The 22,296-nt window shown below is 48.9% G+C and overlaps 1 protein-coding gene and 1 non-coding gene across 3 annotated transcripts in view; one reads left to right on the top strand and one right to left on the bottom strand.

Annotated features, from left to right (window-relative positions):
- The first annotated feature begins 6,248 nt into the window (after positions 1-6,248).
- Positions 6,249-22,296, top strand: part of Slc25a42 (solute carrier family 25 member 42) — a 29,613-nt gene continuing 13,565 nt past the window's right edge. Inside the window, exons 1-2 of one of the 2 annotated variants that reach the window (XM_076845418.2) lie at positions 6,263-6,349; positions 16,763-16,892. The gene's annotated coding sequence lies outside the window, so the exon portion shown is untranslated. Of the gene's footprint in view, positions 6,350-16,762; positions 16,893-22,296 lie in introns of both variants that reach the window. The other variant, XM_076845407.2, reaches the window with a different exon arrangement.
- On the bottom strand, positions 12,178-12,327 carry LOC143384235 (U12 minor spliceosomal RNA). Its single transcript, XR_013089280.1, has one exon. It is a non-coding gene; the product is annotated as a U12 minor spliceosomal RNA (small nuclear RNA).

The following is a 22,296-nucleotide window of genomic DNA, read 5'->3' as shown; positions in this document are numbered from 1 at the left end:
GCTGAATGTGGGGACTGCAGCACTGATCTCAACAACTTGGAGAGGGAAGGTCCTTTGGAGAGGCCGTGAGGTTTTGGGAGCAGCTTGGAATATATGATATATTGTCACATGTTGTCCTGAATCAGGAGGTTCCTGAGTCCATGATCAAGTTCACTATTTATGAGCATGTACTGTTTCTGGGGGTTACAGAGATCGCCTTCCTACCCTAACCTCAGCTCTGTGGCCTTGAGCAAGTGACATGACTTCTCTGAGCTTCAGAGTTTCTTTTAGTGGGGAGGGGTACTGGGGATTGAACCCAGGGGCAGTTTATCACTGAGCCACATTCCCAGCCCTTTTTATTTTTCCTTTTGAGATAGGGTCTTGCTAAGTTGCTTAGGTTCTCACTAAGTTGCTGAGGCTGGCTTTGAACTTGTGATCCTCTTGTCTCAGCCTCCCAAGTCACTGAGATTCAGGAGTGTGCCACTGCACCTGGCTGAGCTTCAGTTTTGATCCTCTTAAAATGAGGAGTGGCATGGTGGTACACACCTATAATCCTAGCATCTATAGAGGCCAGGGCAGGAAGATCACAGATTTGATGTCAGCCTGGACAACTTAGACCATGTCTCCAAATTTATAAAAGACTGGGGGTGGGGCTGGGGTTGTGGCTCAGTGGTAGAGCACTTGCCTGGCACATGTGAGGCACTGGGTTTCATCCTCAGCACCACATAAACAAAGTTAAAAAAAAAAAAAAAGATTGGGGATGTAGCTCATTGTTAGAGCACTTGCATAGTATTTATAAAAGAAATCCTGGGTTCTAACCCTAGCACTGACAAAAAGAAAAAAAAATGGGAATTGGAGGTGATAGATCCCTTCTGAGGGGTGTTGGAGTCCCCAATGCCAATCCGTTTACGAGGACACAGTTTTGAGAAGAAGGAAAAAGGGTTATTGCTTTGCCAACAAAGGAGAAACACAGGGGACTCCTGTCCCAAAGGCTGTGATTCTGCCCATCAGCAGGAACAGAGGGGTTTTTATAGAGGTGATTCAGAGAAAATGAGATTAGGGAGGAGAGAGAGAAGATCAGGGAGGAGAAGTTTAGGGAAAAGAAGGTTGGGAAAAAGAAAAAAAACATTAGTTTCAAAGCCACAAGGGACATAGTCAAAGCATCAAGGGAACCCCTGTTACAGATTCAGGGTGGGCATGTTTGGGGTTGCTCCGAGGCATTGCCAGCTTCACCCCTGTCACTCCAGGAGGCTTGGCAGTGTCATGGTCTTTGCTGGTGGGGTGTCTCTGGCAGCCTGTTTCTCCTCTCTGACCCTCGGTTTTCCATCTGTAGGATGGACATTATTGTTGCCCCCAGTGCTCATCCTTCATCCCAGGTGTTTTGGGGTCCCCCAAAATATTGTAGACCCTAATTTTCCTGCTCTGAAGCCAGCTTAGAGTTCACACTGAGGTCACCCCAGTAGTTCAATGGAGGTCAGAACAACCTGGGGTTCTCCAGTGGGTGCCACCCCCCTCCTGCCCAGGCCTCTCCCCTCCCTCCCCCCCCTGCCCCCCACCTCTCATGGCCCTCCAGCTCTCCCAGCCCACCGCAGCCTTGCCACACCCCTACCCTGCCTGGGCAGGCCTGAATTCCTTCAGTCCATGACCAGAAGAACCTTGGTTTTCATGGAAACCATTCAATGCAAATAGCTGGGGTAGGGTGGGAGGGGGAAGTCACCCTGGTTCCTTCTCCTTGTAGTGTCAAAATCCCCACCCCCAGCATGGAAGAGCCCCAGTCAGCCCAGAGGGGCAGACCTGAGCCTCAGACTGGGTCACTCTGCCCTGCCCCCCTCCCTCAGGGGACTCACCAGGATCTGTGTGAAGGATCTTGTGCCTGCCCTAGGCTACCCTGGCTTGGCTTTTGGAACAGACACGTGTGCGACCTTGGACAGTCCTCGGCACTGTTCATCTGTCATGGCCCCAGTCTTTCTCCCAATCTGCCTGTGGCTCCCAGGTGCCCCTCACATAAAACCAAGTAGTCTTTTGTGGCCCACAGGGCAGCCTGACCCAGGCCTGGCCCACTGCCCGCCCTGTCTTCCCACAGCTCCTCACCCTGTGCCACACTCTGCGCCAGCCGCACTGGCCGCCTCAGCCCACGGCCGCCTCAGCCCACGGCCTCTGCATGGCTGTGCTCTGTGCCTGGAGCCCGCCTCCTGCAGCTCTCCCTTGACTGGCTCCACCTGCCACCAGGTTTCAGTTCCTATGTTGCCTTTTCAGGGAGACCCTGTCACATCACCCCATGTGTTCCACCTCTGGCCTCTGACCCTGTCCAAGGTCACCTCCTGTGTAAACCCTTCCCTTTGTCTTGCATGGCCCCCTGCTGCTTGCTGCCGGCAGGCTCCCCTCCCCGCTGCGCTCCAGCTTCCTATACATATTTTTGAACTGCACCTGAATAAACTAGAGAAGAACATTGTGTGGTTGGAGGGAAGGCCCTGTCAGCGGCTCCAACGTCCTCCACTGGCTCCTGGCCAGCTTCTTTGGGAGGAGCTGGCTTCACCTTATCAGTCTGTTTCACCTGGGGCCTTAGGAAATGGGAGTCTTCAGCGAGTGTGGCTCAGAGCACGTTTGGACAGACATGTTGGGTGAGGTCGCACAAGGGGCTGAAAACCCCATATTTTCCTGGAGTCAGCAGGCCAGTGTCCCCATCCCTGCTCAGCAGCCTTAGACATGTCACCTCTACTCCATGAGTCTCAGCTCCCTATGTGAACACAGGCTGGATCTGTCACTGCATGGTCACAGCCTCCAGTAAGACCTGGTTCAGAGGACCCACTCAGCACACGGACCTTGCTGTCCTTGTTGACAATATAGAGACATGGGCTGAGGGGGACCTTGCTGCAGGGGTGAGCATATTCGACCACCTCTGCTTCTGTGCACTGTGGACAAGTGGCCTGACTTCTCTGAGCCTTGGGAGACTTGAGTGGGACCACCTTGACCTGGGACTGGCCTCACAGCCACCTGTACTATGTTCAGGATGCTTCCCTCCAGCCAGGGAAGGGCCCAGGGTCCTGGGACAGAACATCATTTGCTTCCCGGCCTTTGAGAGGCTTGGAGTGTGAATCCCATTTTCCATATAAGAAGTAGTCTCACCCCCATTCAAAGGGCCATACAAGATTGAGACCCCAGCTTGGCCCTCCTCGGTGCCCCTCCTTTATCAACCTTGCTAAGCTGAACTTGGGCAAATGACTTTCTGGCCTCAGGTGATCCTGGGCCTGGCCCTGACCCACAACTGTCATGTAAGATGATTCCTGGGATCCCTGAAGGTAAAGGAAACTGGGAAGCAAGTAGGCAATATCTTGCCCAGGGCCATGCAGGCAGAAGATCTGGGATCCTGGGCATCCTAGCTGGACTCCACTGAGGCGCCTGTGGTGAGGGTGTCATTTGCTGGAGCCAAGGGGCATTGCCTGCCATGGTTGGAGGGTGGCAGGGAGGTTGGCTGTTGCCAGCCTGCTGACAAGGGAACAGAAGCCAGAGCCCAGCTAGTGCCTCTGGCACCATCAGCAGAGGCAGCATGGTGCTGGCTTGCTGCCTGACCCTTGCCTCCGTTGGCACTGTCCCCAGGGGTGCCATGGGACCTTCCAGGAGCTTTGTTACCTCCCTCGCAAGGTCTGGCAGGCTGGGTGCTGAGAGCTGGGGTTCTTCCAACATAGATATCTTCGTTGGTTGGCAACCTACCCCTGTAGCTGGTCCATGTCCATAAAGCACTAGAAAATGACAATGTATCTAGCATTCAGCCAGCCCTTATTGAGCACAAAACCATTGTAAATGCTTTGCTTCCCTTTCATTAATGTTGGGCTGGGAAACTGAGGCAGGGAACTTGAGTCTCTTACTAAAATTCCTGTGACCCATAAGTAGAAAAGAACAGAACTGGGTACATAGCTCAGCAGTAGAGCACTTGCCTTACTTGGAAGGCCCTGGGTTCAGTCCCCAGCATGACAAAAAGATCAGGGATTTGAACCCATCCCTCGGTTCTTTCACCAAGGAACACTGGCCATGAGAGACTAAGTTTAGTTATCTGCAAAGTGGGTGCCGTCACCTACACCTGGAAGAGAAGGTTGGGAAATGGTGTTGGGGAAGACCCTATCCTAACCCAACTGGGACCTGACACCAGGAGGTGTTTAATAAACCTCAGCTTCCTTGTCTTCCCCCAGAGGACAGAATGAGGAACAGGGCCTGGAGACTTCAGGAAAGCAAACCATAGGTGGGAGAAGAAGCCCAGGTGGGAAAATCGTGGGACAATCAGGAGTTAGATGGTAGCCTTGGGCCAGTGACGTTCACAGTGTGAACTTCTGAAACATCCTTCCAGTTTGAAACTTTGTGGATCAAGCATTGAGCAAGGGGTTTACGTAGCTCTGAAATGTGAACCCTTATTAAGCTCAACCTTGCTTCCTCCCAAGATTCTCTTGTTCTGAACTTGATCTCCTCCAAGCCCAGCCTGCACTTGGAGGAAATAAGAGCCAATGTGGTAACCTCTCTGCCCTGAAGATTAAAGGAATACACTTGGTGATTCAAAGAACAGAGAGGGCTTGGGGGAGGTGTTGTTAGCTAACAGTTGAGAGCACAGGGTGGCAGGTGTCTCCCTAAACTGCTGGCAAGTGCAAAAAAAAAAAAAATGCCATGAACCCACTTCACAGACAGAGTGAGGCTCACAGGCCAGACGTGACCTGTTGAGGGTCAAATGCTTTCACCAGAAGATAAAAGCAAAAGCTGGGATATAAATTCCCCAAGGAAAGCAATTCCAAAGAGGAAAGATCAAGGTGTAAAAATCATCAATTTTTTTTTTTTCCTCTAGTGCTGCCATGGTTGGAGGGTGGCAGGGAGGTTGGCTGTTGCCAGCCTGCTGACAAGGGAACAGAAGACCTGGAGTCTTAGGTATATTAAGCAACCTACAGGCTCAGCACATTTTCCTATTTTTCAAATGAGAAAATCTGAGGCTCACAAGTGTTTGCCCAAGGTTATCCAGTGGACCAGTGACTGGAAGAGGATTCTAACCTAGGTAATTCAGGTCCCCAGTGGCAGTTCTCTGGTATTGTCTTACTCTGTGAAAACCTGCTTTTTGGAAATTCATGTCTAGATTGGATAACTAAAGTGCTGTGCAGTCTTGGACAAGGAGCTTGACCTGTGTTTTGGTTTCTGTCAGTGGTCGCTTCAACATCTTGGGGTTGTGGTTAAGACTGAGTTAATTCACATCTGTCACATCCTTCTAGTTTGAAACGTTAGGCTTAGCGGGAGAAGGCCCAAGAGGGATGTCATTGGATCCCACGGAGGAGAAAGCTTGAACTCAAAAGTCAGGCACTTTCAGGGCTGGGGTTGTGACTCAGTGGCAGAGCTATTGCCTAGCATGTATGAGGCCCTGGGTTCGATTTTCAGTACCGCATATAAATAAAAATAAAGGTCCATTGGTAACTAAAAAAAAATATATATATATATATATATATATATATATATATATATATATATATATATATATATATATATTTTAAGGCACTTTCAGGAATCACACAGAGCTTTTCAGTAGGACTCTCCTTTTTTCCACGTTTGCACACCACCCCAAGCTGCAAAGGGCGGCTCTGGGTGACCTCCAGCGAGTTTCTGCCCTCTGTGTCATTTGCAGGGGAGTCGAGGGGAGGAAAGGGCTGAAGGATTATCCAAGAATCCTTCAGCTTTTAAGGTCCAAGTTCACGGTCAGAGTAGGAGGCCCCACTTTTGCGCTGGGTAGCCAGAGGGCAGACTCTTCGCCGGAGCCTCAGGAGACAGTGCGGGACGTCCAAGGCCACCTCCCGCAGCAGCACGGCGGGTCAAACTGCACCTTACACTACCCCCCCTACACACCCCCGAATCCTTTGGCGCACCGCCCACGGCTGCTACAATTAGCCGCGGGGCCTGCCCGTCTTCGCCTTAGCAGCCAATCACTGTTGCTCTTCAGGCTACTCCCTCCGTCCCTCTCACCTCTGCCCCGCCAGTCGCGCCCGCTTACTTGGAGCCCCGCCCCCGGTGCTCAGTGATTGGTAGTTAGGACTGCCGGTTTTCTGCCAAGGCTCCAATCCTCGCCTGCTCCAGGGCCCTGCCTCCCAGGACCTCGCACCCCGCAGGAACGCTCCGGGGGACCAGAGCCTCTCCCAGTAGCCCTGCCTCTATTCTTCAGCGATTGGCTTCACGGGCTGTCTGTCCGCTTCATGCCCGCCAATTCCTACCGTCTCCAGCGCTGATTAGTCACAGAGCAGCCAATCGAAACCCAGCGTGTACCCCTCCCGTGGCGCGCACTGGGGGTGCGCGAGGCGGGGCTGTGGCGGCTGGAGGTGGCGGCAGTGGCGGCGGCGACGCGTCCGAGCAGGTGAGCTGAACGCTGGGGGCGCGGGGCGGCGCAGGCGTCAGGGGGCCCGCGCTTGCCAGACCGAACTGAGGCACTGCATGGGTCCTGTCATGGACCCTAGGGCGGAGGCGGGGGAGGCGGAGCGTGACAGCAGCGTCCCGGGGACAGAGGTTAAAGACCCCCCCGACCCCGATCCCACATCTGGAGCCGTCAGGGAGTCTCCAGAGCCAGATCTGAGCCCCCTCACTCACAGCCCACGCACACCTGACCACGTCCCTTCTCTTGACACCCCAACCCCCAAACACCTGAGACTGGCCTCCTTGACATGCTCCTCTCCTCTCGACTCGTGCCCACCTCCTTGATCTCCATCCCCTGTCTTGCACAGTTGAGTCTGACATCCTCCTTCACAATCTGACACCGGGGCCCCCACTCATGGACACCCTGAGACTGTCCCTGTATATGACAGCCTCACACCTGATGTTATGACCCTCCCAACCCCACAGGAGTTTCCACAACTGCGGCCGCAACCTCCACACCAACAACTGAGCCTTCCACCCCTCTCTTACCTCTCCCACTCCGTCACCCGGGCCTGTTCCTCTCCTTTCACAGACTCCTCATATTCAGGTCTGTGCTACCCCTCTCCCTGACACACCTTCAGTAACCTGAGTGGGTGCCCTGTGTATCACCCCACCTGCCCTTATGCTTCTAGCAGCCCCATCTCTCCCTCCCTCTTATCCCACCCTACCACTTATGCTTTTTCACAAGTGCACCTGTGTGTGTGTCCCTCTGTGTTTATCCTCCCTGGATCCCCCAGGTCCTCCAACATTCACCCAGGCCTTGGGTCTCAAGATTACTGTACCCTTCCCAATCAAAAGCCCACCCAATTTTTATCTTTCAGTTTATAACAGTGCTGACAGAAATAAGGTAATTCCAGGCCTTAGAATAATCCCATCAGCCAGACAAAACCAGAATCATCCCCATTTTGGCAGCGACAAACCTAAAGCCACTAGAATGCTGGAGACAGAGCCCATCTCTTCCTGAGCATTGCCCACCTTCTTCATCGATTACTTTCCCCATTTTTGCCTATCTGCTGTGTTGATCTCCAGGGGTGTGGGGCGTCCTACTCTGACCGGGAGGGAAATACCACCCCACCCCCATGCTCCTCTCAGGATTCGTGACTTTGACTGAATCCGGAAAGGCTTAGCTGAAAGGGGCAGCCTGTCTGTGGCAGTCCGAGCTTGTATCTCCAAGCCCTGGGGCCCAGGTGCCGAGGCATATAGGAGTGGGATAGCTCATCCTTTGGGGAGCTGTTGGCCAGGGCACAGACCCAGGCCCTCTGATCTGTGCAAGCTCTTGAAGCCACTAAACTGAGAGTAAGGAAATACTTTCCAGAGTCAGGCGAGCTAATGGTGCAGCCATTTAAAGCTAAACTGCAAAACTGGAGTCTGTGTGGTGCTGGGAATAATGATTCTTCTGGAACTTTTCAAGTTCCCTTGAGTCTCATTTGCATGTGTGCAGCATAGAAGGAGGTCGGTGGCTTTGTTGTTGAAAAGCAGCAACATGCCATTTCCTGTAGGGCTTGCATAGTGCTTCTTACTCCTGCCTGTCTCCCTGCAACCAGGATGCCAGAATGTTCCTCAGGGCCACGTCACCTTCAGCTTCTTCTGGGGAAACTGAGGCCATTGGGATTTTCCATCCAATTGCTAAAGGGATCATGTAATCATATATTGGGGGCCTGCAGCAGCTGGGGATGCAGCTCAGTGGCAGAGCCCTTGCTAGCTTGGGTTTGATCCCCAGGACTACAAAAAAATTAATTTAATAAAAAATAAAACATATGGGTTTGGGCGTTTATGTTTGTAAATATGTATGTGCATATAGGTGTGTACTGTACATACATACATACTTGTACTTGTGTGTATATGTATACATTTATATATATACATATATATATATATATATATATATGTATATATATATAAAATTAAACTTTGACAATGTAATTGATGTATATAGCTTTTTGAAAACCAGTAGAATGGTGCATATAATTAAAAATCAAGCAGGTCTCTATCTGTACCCAGACCCTCTGGATGCACCTGTGCTGTTAATAATTTCTAATATTTCTTTCTAGAAGTAGTCTGTGACTGGGGAGCCAGGCCCTTATTGATGGCTGTTTAAGCTGTCACCCATCTTTTGCTGTAACAAATTGAGCTGCAGTGAATAGATAGATTCCTGTATCAGCAAATCTGGTGTGAATGTGGGCGGGCTTCAGCCATGCTCAGGCACTTCAAAACCTCAGTCTGCATGGCATTTAGGTCCAACTACTTGTACTTCTTAGGAGTGGCTTGGTTAAAGGGCATGTCTCTCTAAATGATCAGTCTTTCTTCTCTGAGCTGTTCAGCGGGAAGGCCTGTTTCCTCCTCCCAGTCCAACTCAGATATCATCAAGTGTTCTGATCTGTCCTATCCGATTGGTGCAAAACAGCACAGGAGGTGCTTTTGATCTTCCCCTTTCTTCGATGCTCTGGCCCCTGGGATAGGGTTAAACATTAGACTACTGTTTTTCTTCCACAATAAGAGTAAAGTTCAGGAAATATTTGAGTTCCTCTTCTGCAAGCTTGGAGGAAACCCTGCGTTTGAGGTTCCTTACAAGATTCCTTACAAGGCATTACTGGTAGTCCCTGAGGCTGGGAGTGGAGGTGGGGTTGCTGAGAGATTTGGGCATAAGGTACCTTAAGCAGAACAGTTTGCTATTTGGGAGGATGAGGCAGGAGGATCACAAGTTTGAGGTCAGCTTTGGCAACTCAGTGAGACCCATTCAATAAAGAACTGGGGATGGACATTATTATCCAAAGTACATGTATAAAGACAAATGGTGTGAATATACTTTGTATACAACCAGAGATTGTGCTCTATTTGTGTAATATGAATTGTAATGCATTCTGCTGTCATATATAACAAATTTGAATAAAAAATTAAAATATTATTTTTTAAAAAAAAGAACTGGGGGGGCTGGGGATGTGGCTCAAGCGGTAGCGCACTCGCCTGGCATGCGTGTGGCCCGGGTTGGATCCTCAGCACCACATACAAACAAAGATGTTGTGTCCGCCGAAAACTGAAAAATAAATATTAAAAAAAAAAAAGAACTGGGGATGTAGCTCAGTGGTATCTGCTCATCTCACATATGCAAGGAACTGTGTTCAATCCCTAGTACTGAGAGCATGGTGGTGGGGGCGAGAAACTTTTAGCTGTTGTTAATTTTAAAAAAATTATTTTTAGTTGTAGATGGACACAATACCTTTATTTTATTTATTTATTTTTATATGGTGCTGAGGATCGAACCCAGGGCCTCACAGTGCTAGGCAAGAGCTCTGCCACTGAGCCATAACCCCAGCCCTTGTTGCTAATTTTTTAAAATTTAGTTTTATTTTTGTGGTACTGGGATGGAACCCAGGGCCTTGCACATGTTAGACAAGCACTCTACCACTGAGCTATACTCCCAGTCCTGCTTTCTTCTTTTTTCCCACTTGGGTCTAGAAAAAAAAAGGAGGGGGGGATCATAAAACAAGTCAGGTATTTGGGGAGCTGTTTTGAGATTCTATTCAGAGTCTGAGATTTCTCACCATCTGTGCCAGTTTGAAGGAGTCATCATACTGAGGTCAGGCCCATTCCTGAGTATCAATCAGTTTTTGGCAGTTAGACACTAGGAGAGGATTGAGTGGATCAGAACTGTTTGCTTTTTTGAGTTTTGCAAGTCAGCTCTTGAAAACATGCATTGCATTTAGGGGTAGGGGTGTAGCTCAGTGGTAGGGTGCTTGCCCAGCCTGTGTGAGGCTTAGGGTGACAGAGTGCTGCAAAAACAAAACAAAAAAACTCTGCATTTTAAATTTTATGTGTGAAATACCTTATAAAACGTATATCATGTACCTGTGAAAAGAAAAACGGTATAAGAATAACGAAACTGGGGCTGGGGATGTGGCTCAGGCGGTGGCGCGCTCGCCTGGTGTGTGTGTGGCCGGTTTCGATCCTCAGCACCACATACAAACAAAGATGTTGTGTCCCCCGAAAACTAAAAAATAAATATTAAAATTCTCTCTCTCTCTCTCTCTCTCTCTCTCTGTCTCTCTTTAAAAAAAATTATTAAAAAAAAAAAAAAGAATAACGAAACTAACACCCAGCTCAAGAAGTAGAGCATTGTCCCCCAGTGACCCCTCCCTGGTCACTGGGCTATTTTTAAAATATGTTTGTCAACGTTTGCTTTCCTCACTGAGTACCTTTTGCTGGGACTGTCTTGACCATCTTGTGCTGAGTGCTCAGATCCCAGGGGCCAAACAGAGTTCTCTGGAAGTGGGTAGAGAGAGAAAGAGAGAGGGAAAGAAAAGGAGAGAGAGAGAGAGACGATGAGGAAGAGGAGAGGGGGGAAGACCATATTCACATAACTTCATTATAGTAATTGCTATAGTTATCTTATTTTATAATTAGTTGTTATTGTTAATCTCAATAAATTAAACTTTATTTTATAAATTAAACTTTATTATAGACATATATGTATAGGAAACAACAGTACATATAGGATTTGGTACTATCTGTGGTTTCAGACATCCACTGGGAGTCTTTTTTTTTTTTTTTTTTTTTAAAGAGAGAAGTGAGAGAGAGAGAGAGAATTTTTGATATTTATTTTTTAGTTATCGGCAGATACAACATCTTTGTTTGTATGTGGTGCTGAGGATGGAACCCAGGCCGCACGCATGCCAGGCGAGTGTGCTACCTCTTGAGCCACATCCCCAGCCCCACCACTGGGAGTCTTGGTAGGTATCTAAGAGTGTCCTACATTCAATGACTACTGTCATTGTAAGAAGAGGAAGCGGAGACCGAATGGTAGTGGTGCATGCCTACAATCTCAGTGACTTAGGAAGCTGAGGCAAGAGAATTGAAAGTTTGAGGCTAGCCTCAGCAACTTAGTGAGACCCTGTTTCAAATAAAATAAAGACCTGGGGATGCAACTCAGTGATAGTATGTTTGCCTAGCATCCATAAAGCCCTGGCTTCAACCCTCAGGATCTCGATAGATAGATAGATAGACAGACAGACAGACAGATAGATGGATAGATAGATAGGAGGAGACACAGAAATGCACAAGAGGGAGAAGGCCATGGGTCAGAGACTGGAGAGATCAGTCAAAAACCAAGGAACTGCCGAGAATTGCTGGTAGCTACAAGAAACCAGAAGAGGCGTGGAACAGATTTTTCTTCACAGCCACAAGAGACCAGCCCTGCCTCAACTTGATTGTGAACTTCTCCACAACTGACAGACTACATTTCTGCTGGGTTGGTTGGCTTGTTTGGTTGCTTGCTTGCTCTGTACTGGAACCCCAGCCCTTTTTTTTGTTGGGGGTGAGTGTTGTTTGTTTTTTGTTTTTGGTACCAGGAATTGAACCCAGGGGCACCTTATCACTGGGCCAGACCTTTTTATTTTTTATTTTATTTATTTATTTGGGGGGAAACCAGGATTGAACTCAGGGGCACTCGACTACTGAGCAACATCCCCAACCCTATTTTGTATTTTACTTAGAGACAGGGTCTCACTGAGTTGTTTAGTGCCTCGCTAAGTTGCTGAGGCTGGCTTTGAACTCCTGATCCTCCTGCCTCAGCCTTCCAAGCCACTGTTAGTTTTTATTTTGAGACAGCATCTCACTAAGTTGCTTAGGCCCTTGCTAAGTTGCTGAGGGTCTCAATAAATTGCTGAGGCTAGTCTTGAACTTGTGATCTCCTGCCTCAGCTTTCTGAGTTGCTAGGATTACAGGTGTGAGCCTCCGCACCAGGCTGATGGGTCTACTTTTTAAATGTCCAGGAGTCAGGCAGATCACAATTCCCATGAATCCTGCAAAGTAAAGGGGTCGCTTTAAGGGCAGCCTTTACTTGCTCAAAAATTTGTCTCAAATTAGCAATGAGTATTCAGGCATCATCCCAAATTGTTATTTTCCATCCTCATAAGTATAAGGTATCTTCCTATGTACTTTAAATCATCTCTGGATGAGGTAAGAATATCTAGTACAAATTAAATGTTGTGTGTGTAATTGTTATTCTGTATTCTTAAGGGAATAAGGACAAGAAAAATCAAAATCTGCACAGACACAATGTTTCCAGATGTGGAACCTGCAGATATGGAGAGCTGATGGTTTTTGTTGGTGCAGTAAGCCTTATCCTTATCCTATCTAAATCCATATTCCTGTTCCCCGCTGTCTGGCAGTTCTGATATAGTTAGTCTAGGCTGGGGCTCAAGAGTCCTGTACAGACGTCTTGGAGGATTCTGGTGTATGTTTCTGGAAACACCTGCTGCTGGAGCAGCTCATGGCTGTAGAAACAAAGGAGATCCTGCACCTCCCCTGCTGAGGACAAGCCTCTTCTCTGCAGCATTGTCCCCTCACAGGGCCTCAGAGAGGAGAAGAGCATAGATTGGGGTACCCAACTTCTGGCATGATCTGTGTGCATGGCCCTTTGCCAACAAGGCCTTAGATGATATAGCTGAAAAATAATTGGGAGCCAGGCACATGGCTTATGTCTGTAATTCCAGCAACTTGGCAGACTGAGGTAAGAGGATCACAAGTTCGAGACCAGCCTCAGCAACTTAGAGAGGCCCTAATTTAGTAAGACCCTATCTCAAAATAAAAAATGAAAAGAGCTGGGGATGCAGTTTATTGGTAAAGTGCCCTGAGTTAACTATCCCTAATACCAAAAAAAAAAAAAAAAAAGAGCCGGGCACAATGGCACACGTGCCTATAATCCCAGCGGGGCTCAGGAGGCTGAGGCAGGAGGATTGCAAGTTCAAAACCAGCCTCAGCAAAATCGAGGTGCTAAGCAACTCAGTGAGACCCTGTCTCTAAATAAAATACAAAATAGATCTGAGGGTGTGACTTGATGGTCAAGTGCCTCAGAGTTCAATCCCCAGTACCACAAAAAAAATAAAAAAGAAGAAGAAGAATGTGGGGAAACCTCAGGCTGGGAAGGGGGTGTTGTGCTTTTTTTTTTTTTTTTTTTTTTTTTGTGCTTTTGAATGAGGCTTTGAAGAACAGTCAGGTCTTGGTGGCCAGGCTACAAAGTGGACAGATGCGTATTTGAGAGCTACCAGCAGCTCCAGTTGCCCAGAGCACATTGATCACAGCCGAAGGACACTGAACCTCAGATGGTAGGGTCAGAGGTTACAGTGGACAGCAGTGACAATTTTGAAATATTTGGTGAGCATTAGGTTTTTGTTGTTTTCTTTTTTGTTTTGTTTTTATGGCTCTGGGGCTTGAACCTATGACCTCACACATGCTCGGCACGTGCTCTACCACTGGACTGCATCCCCAGCCCTTTTTATTTTATTTTGAGGTGGGGTCTCATGAAGTTACCCAGACTGGCCTCAAACTTGGCGATCCTCCTGCCTTAGCCTCCCGAGTAGCTGGGATGCTACGTGTGTGCCACTGTAGCCAGCTAAGAGGAACATTCTTGCACCATGTAAGGACAAGTGAGGGCAGGAGGACATGACTACAAAGGCTGGAGGTTGGTGTCATGAATCTTTCTAGGCTCGACATGACTCAGGCCCTTGACTTCCTGGGACCCCAGCCTAGTGGGGAGACAAATCAAAGTCTATCACAGTGCAGCAGAGAACCACTGAGTGCTCCATGCTGGGCTGAGCGGCTAACTTTGGGGGAGGTAAGAAGGGAACACTTAAGGCAGGCTTTGAAGGACACAGCGGAAGTGCAGCACGGGGGAGTCCAGCCAGAGCAGACTTCAGCACATCCAGGGAGTTGACTCCCTCATCTGACAAATAATTGTTGAAGGCCAACCAGATGCAGAACGTCCTGAAGAACAGAGGGCTTTTGGGATGAGGACCAGGTACTGAAGTGCACCTTCTGAGCAGAGGGTCTGAGTACCATCAGTTGCCCTGTTTTGTTTCAGATAAACATCCAAGGGCGTCTGGTGACAGGTATGAGTGGCGGTCTGCAAGAACAGAGGACAGTGATTGACCGCAGAATCATCTGGCTCTTTCAGGACTTGCACGTCTGTGCGGTTAGCCCATAGAGATGGCAGCCAGGGTTTCAGTAATGAGGTGGGTCTGAAAGGCACACCCAGCATGGAGAAGCCGAGGCAGCCAATCACCTGGTTTATCAGGGAACAACCATTGTGTAAGATGCACCAGGATCACTTAGTTGAAGTTAATGACTATTAACTGAAAAGAAAACAGCTTTTATTGACCCCAGATAGGATGTTAATTGGCTTCTGTTTACACAGATTATAGGTGCTTATTAACTCCATTCACAAGTAACTGCATCCTCCGGGTTGTGCAAATATTTCCTGTGTCCCAGAGGGTGGGGCCTGCAGCTGTGCAGTTGCCCCCACCATCATTGGTCTGGGAGTTCCCCAGGGAGTAGGATACACGTGTGTGGGGTGTGTGCGTGTTAGGATGGCCAAGCACGTGCAGCCGCTGCAGTTTGGGGCTTGTAGAAAAACACCCGATCCTGAACAAGAAGCAGTTCTGTCCTGCTTCATCTGACACCGTGAACTTGCTTCTGATCAGTGTTACTAGAACTTGGGAAGTTTTCATGCCACAGCTGATCCAGAGATCCCAAATATTCTAGACATTTCCATCTAGGGTCACCCGAACAGAAAATAGCATGAGAAAAGATCAAAGTTTGTTATTTGGGGTCTTTCTCTGAATGTCACTCTTGTGATCTGCCAAGGGGCCCCTGTGCACCTGGTGCCTAGTTCTCATCTAACTTCCCAGGAAGACCTGACATCTGAATTCTAGTCCAGAAAGCTCTGCTGCTATAGACAGATACCTAGTGAAGTTTTTGTTACTTGTTTGTTTTTTTGGTACTAGGGATTGAACCCAGGGGTGCTTACCCACTGAGCCACATCCCCAGCCCTTTTTTGTATTCTATTTAGAGACAGGGTCTCACTGAGTTGCCTAGGGCCTCGATAAGTTGCTGAGGCTGGCTTTGAACTTGTGATCTTCCTGCCTCAGCCTCCTGAGCCTACTGGGATCACGGCCGTATACCACCACGCCTGGCCCCAGTGAGGTCTTGAAGCTGGGCCTCCTGGGACAAAGGACATTGTCATATGTGGTTAGAGGTACAGTACAGGATGTGTACAGGAGAATAAGGGAAGTAGGCACCCTGGCGCAGCATGGGAGTTAGGACTCTGGGAGGTGCAAGTGACAGAAGCTCATTCAGGTTCCGTGATGGAAGAGTCCAGGTGCTTCTGGTTCCCTCCAAGATTCTTCCAGCACCACTGGGCTGTGAATGCCCCAGTCTGTTGGTGCTCACCTTCCCCTTCTGGCCTTGCTCTGCATTGAGCTCTGTGTGGACCCTACCTCAGAGCCCTCCCCGCTGCCCCTGCCCTGGAGAGAGAGGGCCTCTCTGGCTTGGTGGTCTCCTCAAAACTCCAGATCTGTCTTTGGGTCCAGCACCCTGAAGCCAGAAAAGTGTGAGTTCTGACTACCCAGTGAGGGTCATCTGAGCCACCCTCAATCACAGGGTCAGCTCCATCATCTTCCTGGTGACAGTGGAGAGAGGAGTAGAAAGAGCCTGGGATGGTGTCCTCTACCAATATGAGCAAGTCAGTCACCTGAAGCCCATTCATCCCAGTCCCCTGGGAATTACCATTGTTAAGGCCTGGCCCACCCCCAGGCTCAGGCTCAGCTGTCCTGGGAGGGACTGGGCAGGGATTTTTGTTGTTGTTTGTTTTGTTTTCGCATTATTGGTACTAGGAGTACTCTACAACTGAGCTTCATCCCCAGTACTTATTATTCTTTTATTTTTTTTGGGGGGGTGACAGGGATTGAACCCAGGGGCACTCAACCCCTGAGCCACATCCCCAGCCCTATTTTGTATTTTATTTAGAGACAAGGTCTCACTGAGTTGCTTAGCGCCTCACCATTGCCGAGGCTGGCTTTGAACTCACTATCCTCCTATCTCAGCCTCCTGAGCCGCTAGGATTATAGGCATACACCACCGCATTCAGCAATAGTTGTTATTTTTTATTGAGGCAGGGTCTCACTAAATTGCCAGTGCTGGCCTTGAACTTAGATTCTCCTGCCTCAGCCTCTAGAGTAGATGGGATTATAGGCATGTACCACTGTACCTGGCCGGGCAGTGTTTTTTGTCTCTTTGTTTCCACTGTTTAAATGTCTTTTCTTGAAGTATAACTTACGCACTGTAAAGTGAAATAAATCTTTATTTTTCCAGTGCTGGAGAGAGAACCCAAGGCCTCGAACATACAAGACGAGCACAGCATCACCGAGTCACAGCCCCATGTTTGAGGTGTAGTTTTTCCTTTTCCCAGAACTGAGGTTTAAACCCAGGCTTTGCACATGCTAGGCCAGAACACTAGCACTCAGGCTGTTGTGTATCATGCTACTGTGAACGCTCATGTATAAGTTTTGTGTGTCCCTCTTAGCTTTCTACCTAGGAGTGGAATTGAACTTGTTGAAGACCCTCCAGACTGAGTTCCAAGCGTCTTCCCCATTTGACCTCCCCAGTGCCCGAGGGCTCCAGTGTGTCCACATCCCTGTCCCAGAAAATGTTAGGTAATACTCTGCTGCATGGGATCTGGAGAAGGGGTGGTCTGTGTACAGGTTTATTGGTCCTCAGGTGGCCACTGCAGGTCCGACTCACAGGTAGCTGAGGCTTCTGGGAACTGGGGCACCTGCCTGAGGGCACCCACCTGTTGAAGGACAGAGCCAATCTTGGCTGCTCCCATGGCAGGTGATTGAGGGGTAGGAGTCACTGACTGCGCTCCATGGCTCAGGGTTTGGGGATGAGAAGGATGACTCACAGTGACTACAGTGGGGAAGGGAGCAGGAGGAGGGACAGCAGGTCCAGCCCACAGTATATACCTTTCTTCCTTCTTCCTTCCCTCTCTGTGACCATGCGCAAAACTCAGAGGCCTCCTGGGGAAACAAGGCCACTCAGATTGTCATTTGGGCACATTCTATAGGTGGCCAGGCTGTGCCTTTCCACCTGCATGGACCTGCAAGGAACCAGAGGGATGAACAATATGGCCAACCTGGCAGCAGGTGCTGGAGGAGTGTGTGGGGTAACAAAGTGAGGGGAAGCAACGCCCCCCACAATAGGACGTATGGCAGACAGTTTCCAATGTGAATTGACTGGCTCTGTTTTTCATTAAAATTTAAGTGCATCAGGCTGGGTGTAGTGGTGCACATAAACCTAGCTACATAGGAGGCTGAGGCAGGAGGATTCCAAGTTGGGGCCAGCCCTAGCAACTTAGCAAGTCAAAATAAAAAGGACTGGGGGTGCAGTTCAGTGGTAGAGCACTTGCCTAGCATGCATAAGGTCTTGGGTTCAATCCCCAGCACTGAAAAAAAGAAAGAAAGAAAGAGTCCATGCAAATTGATGTTTTGGCCTTGTGCTTGCAAGGTAAGCACTTTACCACTGAGCTAGACACCCAGCACCCAGGTGCAGTTTTACTTACTTTATCAAATCTCACCATGTGTCATTGTCCACTGGACCTAATATACTGTTGCTGGGGTATCAGAGCCTCAAAGAAGCTGTGGAACATTCCACAGGCCTCAAGTCCAAAAAGTGAGGCGCAGGTGATATGGCCAGGCTCAAGCCAGGTCCAGCTCTTCCCAACCTGAGGTCCTGTCGGCGTTTTCAGCTTATGCCCACCCAGCTTGTGTCTGGTGACATGGTGCCTGGGAGCCCCAGGGCTGTTTTTCCTCCTCTGCAGAGCGTCTCTCCCTGGCACGTGGTCTGGTCTCCTCCTGTGCCTCAGTATCCTAGGTTGAGGCCAGGACATTGCGTCATGCAAGGCCTGGAACATCATCCTTTCCCATGTGTGGTTTCCACTGGCTTCTTTTAGCTTCTCGGGAGCCGTAGCCTGGGGCTGCCTCCTTCCAAGTTCTTCACAGGCTGCAGCTCCTCGGGAGCTGGCTTTCTCTGCCACCCTCCTTCTAGCGGGCAGCCTTGGGTGTCAGCAGGGACTAGTTGACCAGAGTCTCCACCTTCATGGTCCAGACTCTGACTTCTATCCCTGTCCCTTGATGCTGCTGTTGCCAAATGTTCAGCTCACCTTTTCCAGGCTTATGTGCTGGGACAGAGCCTCCCCTGGTGCCAGACTCAGCACCCAGAGCTCCCAGACCCTCCATCTCAGCCCGGAGGCTGTGTCATGCTTTCTGCTTAGAGATGCTTCTCTGAACATGTCCATGTCACCTAACTTTGCGAGTTGCCATCTGAGTACAGCCAGACTTCCATCTCCCCTGAACTGGCTCTTCCTCTAAGTTAAATGCAGCCTTAATTAAGGGGCACACAGTTCTCTGGGAGAGCGACTCAGGAGGAATGGCCTGTTGAGCCTGACTTTGGTGGCTGTGAGCTGCTGGCAGGGGCAGGGCTCAGAGAAGGACGCAGCCATGGCTTTGGAGCCTGGCACTGGGACCTGAGTTCCCTCTGCCATTGGACTTGGCCAGACTTCTCTGTGTCTCATCTGCAAAGCAGGGAGACAGGACTTCACCATGAGAGAGAAACAAGCAACCAGGGCACCCCGATCTTCAGCTGTGGTCATGATCACCATTGTCCTCAGTCCAGCTTGGCCAGCACGAACTGGATACTCTGACCTCCGGCAAGCCCCTCAGCTGCCTCATTTTCCCCACCTGTAAAACAGTAATGAGGGAAGGCCAGCAAGACGTAACAGACTGAAGAAGACAGGCTGTGTGCTGGGGATTGAACCCAAGGGTGTACTGCCACTGAGCGACACCTCTTTTTTCTTTCTTAGTTATTTTTTCTTTTCCCTTTTTTTTTTTTTTTTTTGCATATTGGGTCTCGCTAAGTTGCCTAGGCTAGTCTCAAATTTGCAGTCCCTCTGACTCCCTCTCTGTGTCACTACTGTACTGGCAATATGACTCCTAAATGCAATGTGGGGTCCTGGACCAGGTCCTGGGGCAGCAAAGGAGATTAGGGGAATAACTGGCAAAGCCCAGAGATTGGAGCTCTGTTGACAATCATGATGGGATAAAAATAACACCATTGTCCCTGGGTATCTGCAGGGTTCCAGGACCCTCCTTAGTTAAGGCCCGGGAGAGATGAGAGTGCAGGGACACAGGGACTTAAAAAAACAATAGATGCGGGCTGGGGATGTGGCTCAAGTGGTAGCGCGCTCGCCTGGCATGCGTGCGGCCCGGGTTCGATCCTCAGCACCACGTACAAACAATGATGTTGTGTCCGCCGATAACTAAAAAATAAATATTAAAAAATTCTCTCTCTCTCTCTCTGTCTCTCTCTGTCTCTCTCTCTCTCTCTCTCTCTCTCCTCTCTCTCTCTTTAAAAAAAAAAACAAAACAATAGATGCTATTGTGCCCTGTGTCACTTCTGTGTCTTTGGGGCTGAGTTGTGGCTCAGTGGTAGAGCGCTCACGTAGCGCATGTGAGGCACTAGGTTCGATCCTCAGCACCACATAAAAATAAATAAACAAAATAAAGGTATTATGTCCATCTACAACTAAAAAAAACATGTTTAAAAAAGAAGCATGTCTTTACCCTGTTCTCACCCCACACGCAGAGGCTGAGAGAAGCCCTAGATGAGGGCTTTTGCCCCAGGCCTGGCAGCTATGTGGCTCTGGAAATCCAGTCAAAGAGAGGAGCTGGCCATGGGGAGTGGGCACCCTACCAAGGAAGGTAATGGTCTCAGAAACCAAGCAGCGCTCAGCCCCTGTTAAGCTGCCCACAGTGACTGGCATCCACCCCTAACCCTCTGTGCTCGGCCTGGCCATAGACATGCAGACTCAGAGTCATCACCCAGTGGCCCTCAGACTACACTCTGGAGAAACCACCTGGACCAACAGGAGTCAGGTCAGCAGGCCAGTCCTTGGGTGGCCAGAGATATCTGAAATGTGTATCCCCAAAACTCTTGGCATGGCCTGAAACTGCCAGTTTTCTCCAAGTGTTGTTTTTTTTTTTTTTTTTTTCGTAACTTTTTATTTGGAAATAATTCTAGCGTCAAAGGAAAGCTCTAAGTGGCCAGGGTGGTGTGCTTCTGCATTCCCAGGTATTCAGGAGATGGAGGAGGTGGAGTTGGGCCAGGAGTTCAAGACCAACCTGGGCATTGTAAGTTGAACCCCGGACACTTTACCATTAGGCCATACCCCTGCAACTTTTTATTTTTTTAATTTGCTCTAATTAGTTATACATGACAGTAGTGGACCTTTGTATTTTTAAAACAAATTCTCACTAGGTTTCCCAGACTGGTCTCAAACTTGTGATCCTCCTGTCTCAGCCTCTGACTCTCTGGGATTATAGGCATGGGCCACAATGCCTGGCTGAGACCCCATCTCTTAAAAAAAAAAAAAGAAGAAGAAGAAGAAGAAGAAGAAGAAGAAGAAGAAGAAGAAGAAGAAGAAGAAAAAGAAACCAGGCACACTTGTAATCCCAGCAGCTCAGGAGGCTGAGGCAGATGGATTGCGAGTTCAAAGCTAGCCTCAGCAACTTAGCGAGGCCCTATACAACTCAGTGAGACCCTGTCTCTAAATAAAATACAAAATAGGGCTGGGGATGTGGCTCAGTGGTTGAGTGTCCCTGAGTTCAATCCCCAGTACACCATACCCCTGCAAAATAAATAAACGAATAAGAGCAGGGCATGGTAATGCACACCAGTAATCCTAGGGACTTGGAAGGCTGGGGCAGGAGGATGGCTGGTTCCAAGCTACTCTGGGAAATTTAATGAGATCCTGTCTCAAATTTTTAAAAATGGAACTTGGGATGTATCCAGGGGTAAAGGCCCCAGCATGCAAACAAACAAACAAAGACAGTAAGAAAAGCTGCAAAAAGAATTGAGAGTCTCTGTGTGCCTTTGACCCAGCTGCTCGCAGGGGTAACATCTGACATCACCACGATTTCATGATTGGAGCCAGAGAACCAGCACTGATGTGATACTAAGGACAGCCTGGATCTGCCCCGTTCCCCTGTGTTGGCCCTGGTCCAGCATGCTGCCTGTCTCCACAGTCTCCCCCAATCTGGGACCACTGCTCAGTTCTTCCTTGACCACAGCTGTGACTGTGCGGGAGGAGCGGTTCAGTTGCTCAGAAGCACATGCCACCTTGGGCTTGCTGACTGTTTCTTCATGGTTACAGTAAGATGCTACTTGGGCAGGAATCCCAGAGAAGTGAAGCTGTGTCCTCATGGTGTTGAGTCCATGCCATCTGTCTGTCTACCCCTGGTGCTGTTGACCTTGATCATTTGGTCAAGGTGGGGTCTGCTAGTTTCTCTGTTTCAGATAAATTTTTTTTTTTCCCTGCTACTAGGGATGGGACCTAGGGCGCTTAACCACTGTGCTACATCCCCAGTCCTTTTTATATTTTTATTTTGAGACAGGGCCTCAATAAGTTACCCAGGCTGGCCTTAGATTTGCAATCCTCCTTCCTCCCTCAGCCTCCTGAGTCACTGGAATTACTGGCATGTTCTATCCCATCTGGCTAAAATAAAATATATTTTTATTGGATGTATTTAGGAATTCAACGTATTTTTTTTAAATTTTTGGTCCCAGTGGTTGAATCCAGGGCTTGCATAAACTAAGCACATGTTCTGCCACTGGGCTACACCCCCAGTTCCCAATTTTTTTTTGGTACTAGGAATTGAACTCAGAGGCGCTTAACAACTGAGCCACACCCCAACCCTTTTTTGTATTTTATTTAGAGACAGGTCTCACTGAGATGCTTCAAGCCCCGCTAAATTACTAAGGCAGCTTTGAACTTTCGATCCTCCTGCCTCAGCATCTGGAGCCGCTGGGATTACAGGCATGTGCCACCGCGCCCAGCCCAAAGTGTTTTTGTTTTCAGTATTGGGGACGAGCCCAGGGCCTTCCACATTTTAGGCAAGCACTCTTAACACTGAGTGATGTGCTCTTCCCACCCACTTTTTTATTTGTTTGTTTGTTTGTTTCCTTTGTTTTAATTTGGAGACTGGGCTAAGTTACCCAGGCTGT

Source organism: Callospermophilus lateralis, chromosome 1 (assembly GCF_048772815.1).
Source record: "Callospermophilus lateralis isolate mCalLat2 chromosome 1, mCalLat2.hap1, whole genome shotgun sequence".
Taxonomy (NCBI): Eukaryota; Metazoa; Chordata; class Mammalia; order Rodentia; family Sciuridae; genus Callospermophilus; species Callospermophilus lateralis.
The sequence above is the reverse complement of the archived record's forward strand: the minus strand, read 5'-3'. Positions and strand labels throughout refer to the sequence as shown.